This window comes from Azolla caroliniana, unplaced genomic scaffold, assembly GCF_043228905.1.
Source record: "Azolla caroliniana isolate FFs.n. ecotype wild unplaced genomic scaffold, voAzoCaro1.0.p SCAF_20, whole genome shotgun sequence".
In the NCBI taxonomy this organism is placed as follows: domain Eukaryota; kingdom Viridiplantae; phylum Streptophyta; class Polypodiopsida; order Salviniales; family Salviniaceae; genus Azolla; species Azolla caroliniana.
The window spans coordinates 9,021,239-9,037,760 of record NW_028230455.1 but is presented as its reverse complement, the minus strand read 5'-3'; positions in this window follow the sequence as shown (position 1 = coordinate 9,037,760).

Genomic DNA, 16,522 nt, shown 5'->3' with positions numbered 1-16,522 from the left:
AACGGGTCCGGGAGGTAACCAGGTGGAGTGGCCCGGTGGAAGAAAAGACGGGCTTCGTCGAAGCCGCTTGTCAAAACTACGAGGCTCTGGTGGAGGACAAGCAGGTAGAGAAAACCGGAGGGGTCGGGCCCTCGCAGTGATATGAAACTCAATTCAGGCAAAGACGGAATGAGGCCGTTGTAGCCGGCGCCCAGGATAATCCCAAGAACGGCGGGTACTGGCTGGGCACAGAAATCGAAAGATCCACGGACCTGCGAAAGGTCCTGGAAGAACGAATCCTCGACAGCAAGGTGGAGTTATCGCTGAGGGAAGTGCTCGGGATCGTCAAGAAGGAGTTCCACGACTCCATCGTAGACTTGGTGAAGAGGAAGAGGTTGTCGACGGAGACAGAACCGGAGAAGCTGGTGGAGGTGCGGACGACGCACATAGAGGACATGGCGCTGGAAGATGAGTTGGCGGAGAGCCACTATTCGAGGCCGCACTAGGCCAGAGCGACCACGGAGACCCCCGTGAAGATCGAAGATGTTCATGAACCGGTGGTGGCGTTGGTGGACTACGGTTCAGAAATCAATTTGATGTCCATGGACTTCTATAAGAAGGGGAAATGGCCGATCAACACCAAGCACGGGTGGAAAATACGGCCAGCAACGCGTGCCACTGAGGAACTGCATGGAGCCTGCCCGAATGTACGAATAAAGATTGGCGATGTCGAGATTGACCAATAGTTCTTCGTACAGGAGACGTCCTCACATTTGGTTATACTCGGAGAACCGTACATCACGGCAGCACGAATGGAGACCAAGGTGCTGGACAACGGCTCGGCCTATGCGAGGGTCAAGAGCCAGGATGGGCGCCACTTGGTCCAGTTCCTGACGGTGAGACCGAACCATGAGAGGAACCGCGAGACCCTCGGGAGCGAAAGCCGGGAGGATTTTTGAAGAGGGCTATCAAGGCGTGGGGCCGCGATAGTCCGGACACTCCGGGAGAACCCCACAAGTGTAAGATAGCGAAGAAACCCTGTACTATAAGTAGGAAATTTTGGTCCTCCGACAACGGAGGGTGTACGATAGTTGACGTTGTTGGACGGAAGAAGAAAAGGGCGGAGGAGCGACTTCGGGCATGTGGCGTCCTCAGCCTTGGAGAGGAAATCAACGGAGCCGTGGAGACGGTCTCTTTCGACGATACCTTAGGGGAGCTGCGAGAGGTAGTCGGAGGAGTCCTTCAAGAGGATCGGACGATTCCGGTATGTTCGGAAAGGATGTACGAAGTCATCGCTGACTTTAGTAGAGGGCTCGAGTCGGGTCGGATGGCCCGGGTGGACACGAGGTACAAGATTGTGGACTGGAAGGTGAGGCCAGTCGCGGCTCCCTTGCCGGAGGGCAGCGAGTTGTGAATAAAGGGGGTTGCGTCGGACCCGAGTTTATGAAATCCGGCCCGCATAGGACACCCGTTCACCGACATAACGCTGCGCGAGCTCAAAATCGGTGGGGGCGGCTTCCTACTGCTGGCAAAAGAGGACCGTTTTTGGGAAATGCTCGAAAGGCACGGGAAGGCTTTCGCATTCTCACCGGAGGAGATCAGGTGCGTAGACCCGACAGTCGTGGAACCGATGGTGATATTCACTGTACCGCATGTGCCGTGGAGTCTCAAACCGATTCCAGTACCCAGAGCTCACATCCCGAAGCTGATGGAGCTGTTAAAGCAGAAGGTCGAGATGGGAATCCTCGAATCGGTGGTTTACCGTGCCGAAGAAGGACGGCACCCTGCGCTTTATTCAAGACCTGCAGCCGGTCAACAAGGTGACCATTCGAAATGCAGGAATCGGACCGACAATAGACGAGTTTGCAGAGGCCTTCGCTGGAAGGTCGATTTACTCGGCCGGTGATCTCTACTCGGGGTACGATCAGTTCCAGCTAGCCATAGAGAGCAGAGACATCACGACAATGCGAACTCCTCTCGGCCTAGTACGGATGTGTACCCTACCGCAAGGAGGGACGAACTCGGTGGCTCACATGGTGAACGCAATGAACAAGGTGCTGAGGGATTGTATCCCGGACATCACCATGCCGTTTCTGGACGACGTCCTGATCAAGGGATGCCCGGTGGAGGAAAGGGACGAGACGATCAGACCGGACGGGTGCTGGAAATTCGTGGCGACGCACATTGATGACTGCGAGAAGGTGCTACGGAGGTTGGAGGGCGCGAGGCTCACCTTCTCCGGGGGAAAATCGGCCTTCGGGCAAGCAGAGATCATGGTCGTCGGACACCTATGCGGGTCGTACGGCCGGAAACCGTCTCCGGTTAAGGTAGAAGCCATCTCCGCGATGAAGGACGACTGCAGCTCGGTCACGGAGGTTCGGAGGTTCTTGGGAGCGTGCGCGTTCTACCACATATGAATCCCGCATTATGCTCACGTCGCGGAGCCGTTATACGGGTTGTTAAAAAAGGGGCGACGATTCGAGTGGAGAGATGAGCATACGGATTCTGTCCGGAAGATGAAGGAAGCACTTGTCGCGGCTCCGGCGCTCCGAAAGGCTGTCTACAGAAAGAGCACTCCAATTTACGTAACGGTAGACACGAGTCCGACCGGGATCGGATGGGTCGTCAACCAAGAGGACGAGGATGGCATGCGTTTCCCGATCCTGTTGAGCGCGAAGGTCCTCAGCGAGCGACAGCGCGGATACGCCCAGGTTAAACGCGAGCTCTGGCGTATCGTTTCAGCGGTAAAGGCCAATAAAGACTACATGATCGGGGCAGAGGTAATTATCGAGATGGACTGCCTGCCAATTCTTGGCATGGTTTCCGGATACGCGACGCCGGACCTAGCAATGCTCAGGTGGATAGCGTACATCAAGTCCCTGAATCTGGAAATACGACACATTTTCGGGAAAGACAACGCCATGGCCGACATGCTTTCAAGGGCGAGGTTCAAAGACGACGGCGGCATGGTTTCAGAGGACGAGGAAGTCGGCGTGGACTTCTTCGAGGAGGCTTACGTGACAACCAACGGGGAATGCTCTCCAACGCTTAACGACTTCGACGAGAGCAAGTACGACGGGGAGTGGCTGCAGATCGGCGGGTTCCTGAAAACAATGACACCAGACGCGGCATGGACAACGGACGAGGCCAACCGGATTCGGAAGAAAGCCTACCGATTCTTTCTCCAGGACGGATACATCTGGAAGCACCCGAAGAAGAGGAACGGCATCCCGCTCGGAGTGGTGGCGAAGAAGGAGGAACAGGAGGATTTGCTGGCGGCGTACCACGATAGCCCGTGGGCTGGACACTGTGGAACGCGGGCCACGTTCGAAAAGCTAAAGGGGAAGTACTAGTGGTCGGGACTTTACCGGGACGTGCATCGGTTCGTGACGATTTGCGAAAGCTGCCAGATGCACTCCATGTTCCGACACCGGGACGAGCTTCACCCGACCTACCCTCCGACCGTCCACTTCAAATGGATGGTGGATTTGGTGACGATGCCAATGGGGGTAGGACAGATGCGGTATCTGGTGAAGGCCGAGCCCTGCAGATCTAACGAACCAGGTTGAAGGCCGAGCCCTGCAGAACAAGACAATGGCAGCCGTGTGCCGGTTTTTGATTGAGGACGTAGTATGCCGATACGGGTGCGTAGGGAAGATCGTGGCTGACCGTGGTGAGTTGGACACAGAAGAGGCCGAGGAGCTGTTCGACCGGCTAGGAGTTAAACTTTCGCTCACCACAACGTACAATCCGGAGGCGAATGGGAAGGTGGACCGCGAACACGGGCCAATTGTCAAAGCGCTAGTACGGGCGTGCGGAGGCCGAGTCGGGGATTGGCCACGGCTGCTACCTTATGCCTTGTGGGCGGACCGGACTACGCACAGTTCGGTAACCGGGTTCATGCCGGCCAAGCTAATGTTCGGACAGAAGCCGATCATGCCAACAGAGCGAACGATCTCCTCGTGGGCCACGGTGGACTCGAGGGATGAGATGAGCCGGGAGGAACTGTTGGTGGCGTGGATTCGATAGCTCGAGCGGAGGCCAGAGGACGTAGAGCGAGCCGCGGAGAAACTTCGAGTAGCGAGGATAAGGAACAAAGCCCGGTTCGACCAAACACACCGTGCCAGGCCAAGGAAGATCGAGGAAGGCGACTGGGTGCTAGTCTACGACAGCAGCCTCAACAATCAGCACAGGGCCACGCGGAAGTTTGCGAGGAGGTGGTTCGGGCCTTACGTAGTAACAGGCGCCAACGGCAATGGGACGTACCATCTCGCGGAGCTCGACGGTACGAGAATGGCAATCCCGGTAGCGGGGAAAAGGATCAAAGCGTTCAAGAAACGGCACGACGGGGAGCCGAGGCTAAGAAATAGGAACAGCAACGACGAGCAGCCTGAGGCGGAGGATGAACCGGTAAACGAGGAATAAAAGCAAGGACCGGTTTTCTCCAAGTAGGAACCCAATTTTGGCGCATACTGGTGGATGCACGGTTAGGTGGGGGTGGATGTCGTGAAGAAAACCGTCCCTAGGCGCAAACCGTGTATAGTGTGTGTGAACCGGCCCTTACACGTGGGCACGTCCCTTGTCGTATAGTAGATAGGTAGGCACAAAGGTCAGATCCTAGGTAGCAATATTCTATAGGGAGAATCGAGGAGTATCTTTGTCCGAAAGGACAGAGAATTAATGTGATGTAAATGGGCAAGGCGGCCTCCCTTCTTGAGCTATAAAAGAGAGGGAGATGGGAGAGAAGAGGGGGGGCTAGAAGGAACGAAGTGCTGTCGGACTGGGACCGAGCTCTTACTCTCTATCGTTCTCCATAGCTTTCTTTTGCGCATGTTCTCAGGAGGCTGATTCTGCTCCGTGGAACGCCTGTGTACTTCCGGCAGAATCTCCATCTTGCTCTCCTGTGTGCGTGGGTGATGAGGCGTCGGCATCCACCTCACCGACCTGATCGGCTGTAACCGTTCGAGTCGTCTGCATACTTACAAATACATGCCTATATTTACATACATACTCTAGTGTTCTCAACTCGTGTCTCCTGTGTTGTTGTGCCACGTCCCCGTGCGCCTCTTTGTCTATACGTGAATGAGCGTCTCTCTCTCTCTTTCCTCACCTATTCCTCTGTCCAAGACCCCAGCAGTCCCGCCTTGTTCTCCACGCACGCGCGTAGCAACGTGACAACGCGCAAAGAGAAAGGGAAGTGTCAGATTCCGGCACGGATAAGAATGAGTCAGACCGACGCGAGTCCGGCTCCGAGGGAACTGGTGACGGGTCTTTAAAGGTGAAGACCGCGTCGAACGAGAAGGCCTTGACATCGGCTAATGTGAGATTACGCCGATCTACCCGCCAGAAGAACCCTGTTTTGCGGTTCGGATACAACGAGTACATGGCGCATCATTATGCATACATGACCCATATAGCGGAAGTGCGTGAGCCGGAGAGCTACGCAGAAGAGGCGAAGGACGCGAATTGGCGTGCCGCAATGGAGGAAGAGATGCACGCATTGGCGGAGAACGAGACCTGGGACTTGGTTGACGCACCGAAGGGTGTGAAGCCGATTGGGTGTAGGTGGGTGTACAAAGTCAAGTACAACACCGATGGCTCGGTCAACCGGTATAAGGCTCGACTAGTGGCAAAGGGCTACGCGTAGAAACACGGCATCGACTACGATGAGACGTTTGCGCCGGTCGCGAAAATGACGACCGTCCGTGTTCTGCTCGCAGTAGCTGCGGTGAAGGGGTGAATGCGTTCCTGCAAGGTGACCTTGAGGAACAGGTGTACATGGTACAACCCCCCGGATTTCACTCTGGAACAAACTCCTCGGCAGTATGCCGACTGAAGAAGTCCCTTTACGGACTGAAGCAAGCCCCGCGTGCTTGGAACGCGAAGATCACGCAACAACTGTGTCGGATGGGCTTCGTCACGTCAAAATCGGACTCTTCCCTGTTCATCCGGAAAGGTCGACTCGGACCGGTTAGTATTTTACTATACGTTGATGACTTGGTCATCACCGGCGCCAACCTAGGTGAAATCGACCGCGTGAAGCTCCAGCTTGCGGCATCGTTCGACATGAAGGATCTGGGGGACCTTCATTACTTCCTCGGGATCGAAGTGATCTGTACCCCCGAAGGCATATTGATCAGCCAACGTCATTACGTGCTGAGTATGCTCTTCAAATTCGGGATGGCCGACTATAAGTCCGTCTCGACTCCTTTGGACAGAACCGTCAAGCTTCATCCTGATACGGGAAAGGTATGCGACCCGACGAGGTTCCGACAAATTGTCGGAAGCCTCATATACTTGACCATCACCAGACCCGACCTCAGTTATCCGGTCGGAGTGTTCAGTCAGTTCATGGCGCGACCTACCGAGGAGCACCTCCAGTGTGCGCAACGCATACTTCGGTATGTCAACGGCACTAAGGACCAGGGATTGCTATATCAGACCGGTGCAGCCGCGCAGTTAGTCGGCTACACCGATGTTGATTGGGCTGGCAACGCCACCGATCGCTGGTCCACATCCGGATACGCGTTCTCCCTCGGGAGTGCCGCGATCACGTGGAGCAGTAAGAAGCAGCCGACAGTTGCGTTGTCGAGCACCAAAGCTGAGTACCGAGGAGCGGCTGTTGCGACATGCGAAGCCATATGGTTGAAACGACTGCTTAGGGACCTGCAAGAGGAGGTGTCAGATCCGACGACGATCTACTGCGACAACCTCAACAGCATCCAGCTCGCGAAAAACCCCGTTTTCCACGCACGAACCAAGCACATTAAGGTGCACTATCATTTCGTCCGTGAGCGTGTCCTTTCTGGTGAAGTCGAAGTTCAGTACGTTCCGACGGATCGGCAGACTGCCGACATCTTCACCAAGCCTCTTGGTCTGGACAGGGTTTAGGGTTTAGGGTTTAGGGTTTAGGAGACCGAGCAGCACCTCGACGTGCCAGAACTTGATGTTCTCGTTTTCAAGAGCTCGGACAAATATGTCTGAAGCTTTATGGAGCTCCTTCTTCTTCTCATGTGCTTCCTGATGATGATCTGAGGCTAGACCGACCTCCATATCTGCAATGAGTTCCTAGCTGAGAAACAGTAAAGAATCTGGTCAACTAGGTAGTTGGGGTTTTCACAGAAATTGTCGCAGAGATTAAAGCAGTGAAAGAAATGGCAACCTAATCCAGCAACAACAGCGTCGAGAAGGAGAGGAATAGGAAGAAGAGAGAGAGAGAGAGAGAGAGAGAGACTGCCATCGCCGTTTGCGTCACTGAGCTTTTGTAGTTACAGCTCAGGGAGAACGGTCCTAGCTGGCAATCCACGTGGTAGGGGAACAGGTCAGCGCGTGCTTACGTGGAAAGCGGGCTGCGGACGTGGCAGGCGTCAGCCGCTGCGATCGTGCCAGCGTCATGCCACGTGGCGGAGAATATCATAATATTCAAAACAAAATGACCCCCATGTTTCCTCAATTTCCAGAAATGCCACTCTACCATATTCTCATGTTCTAGCCTTTGAATATATACATACATTATACATATACACATACACATACACATACACATATGTATGTGTATATAGTATATACACATATGGATATATACATACATCGACATACATACTTTCTCTTTAAATGTCAACAAGTAAAGCCTACTCCTATGTGTATTTGATTATACCTCCGGGTGTCACTTTTACTTCTTATCGTGTTTCGTTTGATGAACACTTTGTTTTTCAACCAACTATCCAATGTAGGTAATATCGTAGCTAGACTGGTCTTCGCTTGAAAACTAACTATGATGCCCTATTCTTGTTGGCCACTTGGCATTAACTTCAAGTGAAACAATGACTTCTTCTTTTGTTTTCTACTGCTTTCATCCATGTTGTCACCACCAAATGTTGCTCTTGAAATATTAATTACCTCAAGACTATACTTATCCAATGGATTGTGTGTGCATATGCATTTATTAATACATGTGTTTTTCTCGGCAAAATTGCCTAGTGTATCAAAGGTTCAAAAAGTAGCACTTGATTTGTTGAGAAGTCGTGCTTGTAGACAAAATCTATCAAATTGTTTTAGCAAGGCTATCAAGAACTTCATCAATGTGATAACCATTTCTTTAGCACTTACGACAATTTTACAAATTCTAACATGCATACTCAACCGAAAATGTCAAGTTATCTAATTATGTATGCATTGTATGCAACCATCTAATTGTTCAAATGGAAGATAATACTCATCGATTTATACAATGCCCGATTGCTTCTCAGATTTGGAGTTACATTTCTCAAATTTGGCAAGTTTTATCACAGTGTTATTTGACACCTAGACAGTGGGTGTTTGCACAATTTACACAGGTGGACCCAGAGTCATAGATGGAGATTGTTTTTCTATTTTTGAGATATTGGGGATTGCGTCATAATTGGAATATGCGCAACACTTTTATATTCGATGGTAGACATGGAGTGAAAGCATATCTACGAAAGTTGAAGGGAGTACTAATGTGGCAATTTTCATTATTGGAACAAGTGGAAATCCTTTCCTCGGTGGAATATTCGTCTTGCCTATTGGCAATTCAACATGTTCCACTACCCATGTAGTGTAGTGTAGTTAGTGGGTGACCATACTTCATGGTCACACCCATTGTAAGTAGTGTTTTTTACACACATTTATTAATATAATTGTGAGTTTTCACAAGAGAGAGAGAGAGAGAGAGAGAGAGAGGTTACAGAAAAACAGAAAACTGTATAACAAGAATGACCAATAGTTACAAAAGAAAAGGAGAAGTTGCTTATGTAGTCACCTTCTCTCTAGGTTCTCTCACTAGAGGCACCTCTTGGGAAAGAGGTCGAGTCTTAACTACTTTAAAGAATATGTATCATAGGATATTAACTTCTATGACACACTAGTTACTATACAAAGAGGTGGGGTGGTCACACACTTGAGTATCCTAGAGTGTGTTCCCACACTCGAGAAGTTGAGTTTGACTCTCAACATGCCCCTTCTGTCATGATGACACTCACATCATGCCTCAAAAGGATTTGAGGCCACAAACTTGTTATACACATGTCAAATCCTTAACCATTATAGTAACATGTTTATGTGTATGGTTTTTAGAATATATAATCCAATATCTTAAGAATATTATATATTACTTTATATTCTAGAATGTCCTAGAATATTCTAGAGTGTTCTATATGCTAGAACCTTCTACAATACTCTATAAACCTTCTAGACTACTAGGTTACTCTATATTCTAGAATGTCCTAAATTATTCTAGAATAATCTATATTACTCTATAAGGATTTATAAATAGGGATCTATCAATCCTCCAAAAACCAAATTGGTTTAAATTATCAAGAGAAAGAGAGAGAAAGAGAGGACATGTTCGTCAGGTACTACGTCGCCTACGAGAATATGGTCTCTATGCAAAATTAGAAAAGTGTAGTTTCGGCCAGAATCAAGTGGAATTTTTGGGGTACGTTGTATCATCAGATGGTATTTCTATGGACCCCATGAAGGTTCGAGCAATTTTAGAATGGTGGATGCCCGTTTGAGTGTGCGATATACAATGTTTTCTCAGGTTTGCAAACTTTTATCGGAAATTTATTAAAAATTATTCTAAGGTTGTGCTTCAGCTCACTCAACTCACACACAAAAATCAACCATTCATATGGAGTTTAGATGCAGCCAAGGCATTTGAAAGTTTAAAATGGGCGTTTACAACGACACCTATTTTAGCACATGTCGACCCAACAAAACGCGGCTTCATCCTTGAAGTTGATGCATCCAATTTTGCACTAGGAAGTGTCCTATCACAGACTGGAGATGACGGAGAGCTACACCTTGTCGCCTTTCATTCCCAAAAGTTTGAAGTTGCAAAGATAAACTTTGAGATCCATGACAAAGAACTTCTTGCAATCGTGGATTCTTTTCAACAATGGCGACATTTTCTAGAAGGGTCTTCTCAACAGATCATTGTCTACAATGATCATAAGAACCTACCATATTTTCAAAATGCTCGCATCTTGAGTCGGTGACAAGCGTGGTGGGCGCAATTTTTGACCCACTTTGACTTTGTAATCATATATCGCCTTGGGATGCATCAAGGCAAAGCAAATGCGTTTTCTCGATGCTCTTATATGGAACTTCATCGAGGGGAACCTGCGTTTGAGCATCAAAAACAAATCCTTTTAGGTCCTAATCGCCTACGATTAATGGTAGTTAATGCCATAAAAACACTTGAAGATTCCACTATTCTTGATTCCATTCGAGATCATATGGCCACTGATGAATTCGCCAAGGATGTTTTGGATCATATTGTCCTAGATCGTGCTTCTTGCTCGCAGTCGAAAAACCCTCATAATGATTATCGTCAGTTCTATTGGCATGGTAGTTTTCTATTTCGACAAAACCTATTGTATGTTCCTGATGGTCCCCCACGACTACAAGTTTTACAACACTGCCATGACTCACCAATGGCAGGACATTTTGGAGTACGCAAAACTCTAGAATTAATTTCTCGACAATATTGGTGGCCTCGCCTTCGTCATTTTGTTGAGGAGTATGTTCGCAGTTGTGATACATGTTGTCGATCAAAAAGTCCTTGACACCGATCCTATGGCTTACTACAACCACTTCCCATTCCAGAAAATCCTTGGAAGTCTATATCCTTGGATTTCATTACCGATCTCCCAGTTTCAAAAGGTTATGATGCAATTCTCACAATGGTTTATCGTCTTACCAAAATGGGACATTTCTTGCCATGTACGAAGTCTATTACTAGTCAAGAGGCAGTCGATCTAATTATGCGGGAGGTATTTAAGCACCATGATCTTCCAGATGATGTTATTAGTGATCGGGGTCCACAATTTATCTCAAAATTTTGGAAGCACATACTCAAACTTCTCCAAATTTTATCTAAGCTTTCTTCGGGCTATCATCCTGAGACTAAAGCAGTAGAAAACAAAAGAAGAAGTCATTGTTCCTAGAGACATTAACTTCAAGTGAAACAATGACTTCTTCTTTTGTTTTCTACTGCTTTCATCCATGTTGTCACCACCAAATGTTGCTCTTGAAATATTAATTACCCCAAGACTATACTTATCCAATGGATTGTGTGTGCATATGCATTTATTAATACATGTGTTTTTCTCGGCAAAATTGCCTAGTGTATCAAAGGTTCAAAAAGTAGCACTTGATTTGTTGAGAAGTCGTGCTTGTAGACAAAATCTATCAAATTGTTTTAGCAAGGCTATCAAGAACTTCATCAATGTGATAACCATTTCTTTAGCACTTACGACAATTTTACAAATTCTAACATGCATACTCAACCGAAAATGTCAAGTTATCTAATTATGTATGCATTGTATGCAACCATCTAATTGTTCAAATGGAAGATAATACTCATCGATTTATACAATGCCCGATTGCTTCTCAGATTTGGAGTTACATTTCTCAAATTTGGCAAGTTTTATCACAGTGTTATTTGACACCTAGACAGTGGGTGTTTGCACAATTTACACAGGTGGACCCAGAGTCATAGATGGAGATTGTTTTTCTATTTTTGAGATATTGGGGATTGCGTCATAATTGGAATATGCGCAACACTTTTATATTCGATGGTAGACATGGAGTGAAAGCATATCTACGAAAGTTGAAGGGAGTACTAATGTGGCAATTTTCATTATTGGAACAAGTGGAAATCCTTTCCTCGGTGGAATATTCGTCTTGCCTATTGGCAATTCAACATGTTCCACTACCCATGTAGTGTAGTGTAGTTAGTGGGTGACCATACTTCATGGTCACACCCATTGTAAGTAGTGTTTTTTACACACATTTATTAATATAATTGTGAGTTTTCACAAGAGAGAGAGAGAGAGAGAGAGAGAGAGGTTACAGAAAAACAGAAAACTGTATAACAAGAATGACCAATAGTTACAAAAGAAAAGGAGAAGTTGCTTATGTAGTCACCTTCTCTCTAGGTTCTCTCACTAGAGGCACCTCTTGGGAAAGAGGTCGAGTCTTAACTACTTTAAAGAATATGTATCATAGGATATTAACTTCTATGACACACTAGTTACTATACAAAGAGGTGGGGTGGTCACACACTTGAGTATCCTAGAGTGTGTTCCCACACTCGAGAAGTTGAGTTTGACTCTCAACATGCCCCTTCTGTCATGATGACACTCACATCATGCCTCAAAAGGATTTGAGGCCACAAACTTGTTATACACATGTCAAATCCTTAACCATTATAGTAACATGTTTATGTGTATGGTTTTTAGAATATATAATCCAATATCTTAAGAATATTATATATTACTTTATATTCTAGAATGTCCTAGAATATTCTAGAGTGTTCTATATGCTAGAACCTTCTACAATACTCTATAAACCTTCTAGACTACTAGGTTACTCTATATTCTAGAATGTCCTAAATTATTCTAGAATAATCTATATTACTCTATAAGGATTTATAAATAGGGATCTATCAATCCTCCAAAAACCAAATTGGTTTAAATTATCAAGAGAAAGAGAGAGAAAGAGAGGACATGTTCGTCAGGTACTACGTCGCCTACGAGAATATGGTCTCTATGCAAAATTAGAAAAGTGTAGTTTCGGCCAGAATCAAGTGGAATTTTTGGGGTACGTTGTATCATCAGATGGTATTTCTATGGACCCCATGAAGGTTCGAGCAATTTTAGAATGGTGGATGCCCGTTTGAGTGTGCGATATACAATGTTTTCTCAGGTTTGCAAACTTTTATCGGAAATTTATTAAAAATTATTCTAAGGTTGTGCTTCAGCTCACTCAACTCACACACAAAAATCAACCATTCATATGGAGTTTAGATGCAGCCAAGGCATTTGAAAGTTTAAAATGGGCGTTTACAACGACACCTATTTTAGCACATGTCGACCCAACAAAACGCGGCTTCATCCTTGAAGTTGATGCATCCAATTTTGCACTAGGAAGTGTCCTATCACAGACTGGAGATGACGGAGAGCTACACCTTGTCGCCTTTCATTCCCAAAAGTTTGAAGTTGCAAAGATAAACTTTGAGATCCATGACAAAGAACTTCTTGCAATCGTGGATTCTTTTCAACAATGGCGACATTTTCTAGAAGGGTCTTCTCAACAGATCATTGTCTACAATGATCATAAGAACCTACCATATTTTCAAAATGCTCGCATCTTGAGTCGGTGACAAGCGTGGTGGGCGCAATTTTTGACCCACTTTGACTTTGTAATCATATATCGCCTTGGGATGCATCAAGGCAAAGCAAATGCGTTTTCTCGATGCTCTTATATGGAACTTCATCGAGGGGAACCTGCGTTTGAGCATCAAAAACAAATCCTTTTAGGTCCTAATCGCCTACGATTAATGGTAGTTAATGCCATAAAAACACTTGAAGATTCCACTATTCTTGATTCCATTCGAGATCATATGGCCACTGATGAATTCGCCAAGGATGTTTTGGATCATATTGTCCTAGATCGTGCTTCTTGCTCGCAGTCGAAAAACCCTCATAATGATTATCGTCAGTTCTATTGGCATGGTAGTTTTCTATTTCGACAAAACCTATTGTATGTTCCTGATGGTCCCCCACGACTACAAGTTTTACAACACTGCCATGACTCACCAATGGCAGGACATTTTGGAGTACGCAAAACTCTAGAATTAATTTCTCGACAATATTGGTGGCCTCGCCTTCGTCATTTTGTTGAGGAGTATGTTCGCAGTTGTGATACATGTTGTCGATCAAAAAGTCCTTGACACCGATCCTATGGCTTACTACAACCACTTCCCATTCCAGAAAATCCTTGGAAGTCTATATCCTTGGATTTCATTACCGATCTCCCAGTTTCAAAAGGTTATGATGCAATTCTCACAATGGTTTATCGTCTTACCAAAATGGGACATTTCTTGCCATGTACGAAGTCTATTACTAGTCAAGAGGCAGTCGATCTAATTATGCGGGAGGTATTTAAGCACCATGATCTTCCAGATGATGTTATTAGTGATCGGGGTCCACAATTTATCTCAAAATTTTGGAAGCACATACTCAAACTTCTCCAAATTTTATCTAAGCTTTCTTCGGGCTATCATCCTGAGACTAAAGCAGTAGAAAACAAAAGAAGAAGTCATTGTTCCTAGAGACATTAACTTCAAGTGAAACAATGACTTCTTCTTTTGTTTTCTACTGCTTTCATCCATGTTGTCACCACCAAATGTTGCTCTTGAAATATTAATTACCTCAAGACTATACTTATCCAATGGATTGTGTGTGCATATGCATTTATTAATACATGTGTTTTTCTCGGCAAAATTGCCTAGTGTATCAAAGGTTCAAAAAGTAGCACTTGATTTGTTGAGAAGTCGTGCTTGTAGACAAAATCTATCAAATTGTTTTAGCAAGGCTATCAAGAACTTCATCAATGTGATAACCATTTCTTTAGCACTTACGACAATTTTACAAATTCTAACATGCATACTCAACCGAAAATGTCAAGTTATCTAATTATGTATGCATTGTATGCAACCATCTAATTGTTCAAATGGAAGATAATACTCATCGATTTATACAATGCCCGATTGCTTCTCAGATTTGGAGTTACATTTCTCAAATTTGGCAAGTTTTATCACAGTGTTATTTGACACCTAGACAGTGGGTGTTTGCACAATTTACACAGGTGGACCCAGAGTCATAGATGGAGATTGTTTTTCTATTTTTGAGATATTGGGGATTGCGTCATAATTGGAATATGCGCAACACTTTTATATTCGATGGTAGACATGGAGTGAAAGCATATCTACGAAAGTTGAAGGGAGTACTAATGTGGCAATTTTCATTATTGGAACAAGTGGAAATCCTTTCCTCGGTGGAATATTCGTCTTGCCTATTGGCAATTCAACATGTTCCACTACCCATGTAGTGTAGTGTAGTTAGTGGGTGACCATACTTCATGGTCACACCCATTGTAAGTAGTGTTTTTTACACACATTTATTAATATAATTGTGAGTTTTCACAAGAGAGAGAGAGAGAGAGAGAGAGAGAGGTTACAGAAAAACAGAAAACTGTATAACAAGAATGACCAATAGTTACAAAAGAAAAGGAGAAGTTGCTTATGTAGTCACCTTCTCTCTAGGTTCTCTCACTAGAGGCACCTCTTGGGAAAGAGGTCGAGTCTTAACTACTTTAAAGAATATGTATCATAGGATATTAACTTCTATGACACACTAGTTACTATACAAAGAGGTGGGGTGGTCACACACTTGAGTATCCTAGAGTGTGTTCCCACACTCGAGAAGTTGAGTTTGACTCTCAACATGCCCCTTCTGTCATGATGACACTCACATCATGCCTCAAAAGGATTTGAGGCCACAAACTTGTTATACACATGTCAAATCCTTAACCATTATAGTAACATGTTTATGTGTATGGTTTTTAGAATATATAATCCAATATCTTAAGAATATTATATATTACTTTATATTCTAGAATGTCCTAGAATATTCTAGAGTGTTCTATATGCTAGAACCTTCTACAATACTCTATAAACCTTCTAGACTACTAGGTTACTCTATATTCTAGAATGTCCTAAATTATTCTAGAATAATCTATATTACTCTATAAGGATTTATAAATAGGGATCTATCAATCCTCCAAAAACCAAATTGGTTTAAATTATCAAGAGAAAGAGAGAGAAAGAGAGGACATGTTCGTCAGGTACTACGTCGCCTACGAGAATATGGTCTCTATGCAAAATTAGAAAAGTGTAGTTTCGGCCAGAATCAAGTGGAATTTTTGGGGTACGTTGTATCATCAGATGGTATTTCTATGGACCCCATGAAGGTTCGAGCAATTTTAGAATGGTGGATGCCCGTTTGAGTGTGCGATATACAATGTTTTCTCAGGTTTGCAAACTTTTATCGGAAATTTATTAAAAATTATTCTAAGGTTGTGCTTCAGCTCACTCAACTCACACACAAAAATCAACCATTCATATGGAGTTTAGATGCAGCCAAGGCATTTGAAAGTTTAAAATGGGCGTTTACAACGACACCTATTTTAGCACATGTCGACCCAACAAAACGCGGCTTCATCCTTGAAGTTGATGCATCCAATTTTGCACTAGGAAGTGTCCTATCACAGACTGGAGATGACGGAGAGCTACACCTTGTCGCCTTTCATTCCCAAAAGTTTGAAGTTGCAAAGATAAACTTTGAGATCCATGACAAAGAACTTCTTGCAATCGTGGATTCTTTTCAACAATGGCGACATTTTCTAGAAGGGTCTTCTCAACAGATCATTGTCTACAATGATCATAAGAACCTACCATATTTTCAAAATGCTCGCATCTTGAGTCGGTGACAAGCGTGGTGGGCGCAATTTTTGACCCACTTTGACTTTGTAATCATATATCGCCTTGGGATGCATCAAGGCAAAGCAAATGCGTTTTCTCGATGCTCTTATATGGAACTTCATCGAGGGGAACCTGCGTTTGAGCATCAAAAACAAATCCTTTTAGGTCCTAATCGCCTACGATTAATGGTAG